The sequence below is a fragment of the Empidonax traillii genome, unplaced genomic scaffold (assembly GCF_003031625.1).
Source record: "Empidonax traillii isolate 1590-97213 ecotype Southwest subspecies unplaced genomic scaffold, ASM303162v1 scaffold114:size1751661, whole genome shotgun sequence".
Classification (NCBI taxonomy): Eukaryota; Metazoa; Chordata; class Aves; order Passeriformes; family Tyrannidae; genus Empidonax; species Empidonax traillii.
In genome coordinates this window covers 703,884-708,827 of record NW_020955307.1, presented here as the reverse complement: position 1 = coordinate 708,827, position 4,944 = coordinate 703,884, and the positions used below count along the sequence as shown (strand labels likewise).

At 38.4% G+C, this 4,944-nt stretch overlaps 1 long non-coding RNA gene across 2 annotated transcripts in view; it reads right to left on the bottom strand.

The window, feature by feature from the left end:
- Positions 1-3,978: 3,978 nt before the first annotated feature.
- LOC114057082 overlaps positions 3,979-4,944 on the bottom strand; it is a 39,667-nt gene continuing 38,701 nt past the window's right edge. The window contains exon 5 of one of the 2 annotated variants that reach the window (XR_003571126.1): positions 3,979-4,085. This is a non-coding gene — a long non-coding RNA (uncharacterized LOC114057082). The remainder of the gene's footprint in view (positions 4,086-4,944) is intronic. The other variant, XR_003571124.1, reaches the window with a different exon arrangement.

Here is a 4,944-nt window from a genome sequence, read left to right as displayed (position 1 = left end):
CCAGTATGGCCAGGGGATGAAACCTGTGCAGGATGACTTCCTGACCATAGCTGATAGGCATGGCCTCTGCAGCCACCAGCCGGGACATGGGGCGCTGCTTCACGGCTGGGCACCTGGAGCACCAGCCACGCACACAGATGGGGAGGGGTGGAGAATGGTGACACCAGCTCATCAGCAGCCCTACGGGTTGTCAAGAGCTTGTGGGCACAAAAGCAAAGGAGAGTGGAAAGGAGTTAGCTGAGAGATGATACAACTCCTTTGCAGGGCACAGCCACAATGGGAGCTGTAATCACAGAGGAAACAGAGTGTCTGTCTGAAACACTATTTCTGCTTTTTTTGGGTAAATATAGGAACTATGACTTCATGTCTAACACTTCCAGAGATGTACTCTCAGGCTTGTTTTCTTCCTTATCAGGGCTCTAAGAAATCCAAAACGTGTCTCTTTATTTCAGTTCTGGCTGGAGGTTAATCTCTAGAAACAAGTAATGTAACATTTCCATCTATCTTTTCTACTCTTTTGGCGGTTTTAATTATACTAATATGCTATGACAATTTAAACAAGACACATCTCAGCTTCTGGCCTGCTCTGTAATGGTTCAGCTGCGACATGTGCTCCAGCATATTTTGCTCAGACAGGCTGCTGCTGGAGGCAAGGGGGAGGCAGAATAGTGCCCTTCTGTCATGAGAGGTTTCATTGCACTGATCATTGTATGTTTGACAGATTCTTTGTCAATGTCAAGTGTCTTTTGTGGTTAAGCCCAGTAAAGCTAAAACAAAAGGTCTCCTAGATATTAGATATATTGTGACATTACTGGATTCACTTGGAGGCAGTAATTTTTTGTCAGCCTATGAAAAGAAAAATGGAGCTAATGGGAAAACAAAAGGAAGATGCTGGCATGCCTTTTTAGCTATTTTTGTTTATGTCAGACATTGTGATTGACATCTGGCCCAGAACACCCCTTCAACCATTGAGCCTGGTGTCATGAAACAGAACAAAGAGAAATTGCCAGCCAAGAAAACACCACTGGCTCAGAAAGCACTGCTTTTTGTTTATTTTCTTTTAAGTGTTTCATTTTCAGTAATCAGTATTGTTACACAAAAGTGGTTCACTCACATTGCACCCCCCACTTACTAATTGGACTTTTAAGTTTCCTTGTGTTTGCTTTCTTCCTGCTTGCTTGAATGGCACCAGAGTGCTGGTTTGGTTGGATGACAGTCTGTCATAACAGTGATGTTTGAGGTTAGTGAAAACTGACGTGAAAAATACAATCCACTGGCCTTTAACCGAAATAGCAGCTCTGGTTTTTGTGGAGTTGGCAGGCAGCATTTTTAAACCCCTTTCATGGTGAAGGCAGTTACAACATGTTTTTCTCTGTATCAAGCAGTTCCATCATGAAGTACATTATCTACGTCTGTTGTCATATCAGGATATTGCCTCTGAAGAGCAGTTTGCTGTTTCTTATGTGGGCACTGCTCTTTTGAAGTGTCCTGAAAGTGTTAAGGTAATTTTGTGGTAAGTCTCCAGGACCAAGCCAAATATAAAGCTTTAAAATTTACTGAAGAGTGATTTTAGGGAAATATCAGACCAGAATAGGTCCCACAGACACCCAACACTAAGAATTCTTTGTCGCCACCGTTCTGCAAGTGCTGTAAAATTTCAGAGACTTGGTCACAATTATGTATCAGCAGGACAAAACTATTCCTTAAATTTCAAACTTCATCTTGAAAGTATGGTGCTTAACATAATAACAAAATAAGACTTTTCACAAGATGACAGTAAGACAGTCCATCAGCCACTTCCCTCCATACATTTATATGCTGAAATCATATCAGAATGTTTGTCCTAACAAAAAAAGCCTAATCACTTAAAAAAGTTCTATGGAAGTTGCCATTGAATGCATCACATGTGCCAGAGTTAAACATTCTCACACTGTTTTAACAGGGTACCTTTCAGTATAGAACACTGGCGTGTATTCTCCTGTAGAAGCAGACACTTAACTCCCCTCAGCATTAATAGCAGATATGTTCACACATAGAGTGGAGAATTTCTTTCTGTTTCTTTGCACAGTGCTCTAAAAAGAACTTTGAAGAAATTGAGAAAAACAGAGAGCGCAGTATATTAATTTTAAGGAGATGAAAGCAGTACATGTCATTCCTAAATTTCATGGAAAATGCACTGTTAGTAACAAAGATGAGTAGAAAATTTCAAAATCATTCTGAGCAGCATTAAAATCAGTCTTCCCTGATTTTCTGTTTTCCCCTTCTTTTCAAAGCACATACATTAAAATCATTTTATGCTTATAATGTATATAATGATTCTAGACAACATAAGAAGGACACTGGGATTCTTCCTATTTCAACGTATAAAGTGGCAAGCCAATTTATGCAGCTTAAACCATTGCTAAAGAAGATGTATCAAAAATTGCCTGTGATCATTACAAATAACAGCCTGAAATGTTCACAAGAAGCTGTTTGCTTATCATATTTTCATTAAAACATCTTTTCACCTGCTTTGCTTTTCCCATGCCTGTAACCTGCATTGTAATCAGTCTTATTAACTGAGAACATAAATATGATTTATTATGGTCTGATAATGGAAGCTGCATGGACCAAGAGAAGGGATATATTGTCCTTTGATAAAATGGCTCTTTTCTCTCAAATAGAGCTCTATCATGAGAGCACGCAGAATGTAGTGAGTGATTATTTCCTGAGGGTGAATGATGGCAGAACCCTACAGAAAATCTTCTTGTTGGCCATGACAGCCTCTGAGTGTCCCCAAATCTCACTGAGTTTGACAACCTGCAGACACTTTTGATGAACTGTATTCTTCTGTCAGAGACAGCCTGTCTGGGAGGAGAAAAGGGAACCTTTATCGTCTGATCTGCTATTATTGTCTTGATCTTTTATAAGCAATCTCTAATGCACATGAATATAATATCCTTTCACAGAAGTGCCAAACATAATAGAAATGTAGTTAAAGGACCCTTTTCCCAGTTATGTAAATGTCCTAATACCATAATTAGAAAAGATGGTTTGTGAATGATAGCGGTAAGGAAAGGGTAATCAAAATATTTTAACATTATCTTTCTGTTTTAAAGACCAAAATCTGTGATAAATAGCATTTATGGTAGATATGGGGAACCAGCTTGTGCTGAAGCTTTTACCTAAAAAGAGAATAGTTTTGAGTGTAAAACTGGTGTTATATTTTCATAAAACACATAAATGGCAGCTGGTCTTAAGCCAGGAATGATTACTGGCAGATATGACTTAAAGAAAATGAGTATTCCACTCAAAATCCCTCCATGGCTGTTACAGAAAGAACAAAGCGTTATTATTAAGTAGTGTATTTGGACAAAGGGGTGTTCAAGACCAACTAAGTTCGCCAGCAAATATCTCTTTTATCTATGTCCAGAAGAACAAGCATAACAAAATCTTTTTCAATTAACAGCTGTACACATTAGCAAAACACCCGTCTTTCTCAGCTAAAGCAATCTGGCTTATTTATCACAAAAAATGAAATGTTTGGGGAGGGAAGGTTTCCAAGTTGCCCAGTAAAAGCAAGATACTTGATTTTTCATTAACCTTTTGACATCTGGAGCTGGGATGTCCCAATATTAACTACTAATGGTCTTTTGCATTACCAGTTGGTGTTGAGAGAAGTCCCAATTGTCAGAGTCAAAAGGTTAATCAGCAATTTCACACCAGTGATGTGGTCAGAGTTCGCATGTTACTGCCTAAATAGGAGGAAGAAGAAAATAAAGTCATTAACAGAAAACTACATCCCAACATTGCTAAATCCCTTTTGGGGTTTTGTTTGTTTGTTTTCTAGAAAATATCTCATGATCTATTTACTAAAAATCCTGACTTTTTAGAGGACTTTGCAAACCTTTGCTGAGAAGTATGGGTCGAAATATGTGACCAACTTGTTTGGTTTATTCTACTTTTCATAGGAAAAAAAGTAAAGTTTTACTTAAACCACCAAGTGTTCAGTCCAGGCCAGTGAGGGAAAAAGTCTCTATCTGTTATCTATGAAGATTTTTAAAAACCTATCCAAATGAATCAGTCTGAGAGTTGTGTCCTGTCTGCTGGAAGTGAAGACATCTGAATGTCCCTTCATTAAGAATGAATTTCATGGTGCAAACGTACTTTATCAGAGATAAAGGACATCCAAGGGCAAAAACCTGAGTGTAGACTTTTCCCTCCCACCCTTCTTTCTGTCTTGATTGCAGAAAATAAGTCAACAGCAGCATTCCCTTAACAAATATAGACAGCAATCTTATTTCATGTGAAAGTACCCTCATAAACAGCCATGCCAGTACCTCAGCTGGTACTATTTGACCAGAAATAGCCATAGTATGCTTTAACTTGGGGCCCAAGAGATCTCCTATCCATAGCAAAACCAGATTTATTTTCCAAAACAAAGTATAAAATATTGCTGACAACATTGTAGTTTGGAATTTGCTAACAATAACAATGTTAGCACAAAATGACTTCTCATTTGCCCTGGTAATATCTCAAATTGTTAACCATTGTTTGTCTTTTGCTTAGCCCTGATCAAAAACCTTCTGATGTTACCATATTGATCAGGCCAGTTCTATGCTTTTGAGGCATTCTATCTTCTTCCTATTTCCAAGACAAACAAATAGTGAATCTTGCCCAGAATAACAACCTTCATCCTGGATATTTTCTGCATCAGATAGTTCCTCTCGTCTTTCTCCAGTTTCAACAAAATCTATGGCTAAAATCTTTTCTATCTTGATTGCCTCAGTTTAAATGGGGACAGGATTTTACCCTGAAATGTTCTGGAAAAAATACCAATCTTTCCAAGTGCCCTATTACTTAGTCCACCAATTAGCTGACTCTAGAGCCCGAGTGTCCTTGTACATCATCCCAGTTCCCATCTGTATACTTGGCTGCATATGTTTATGCAATTAGAAATGGTGA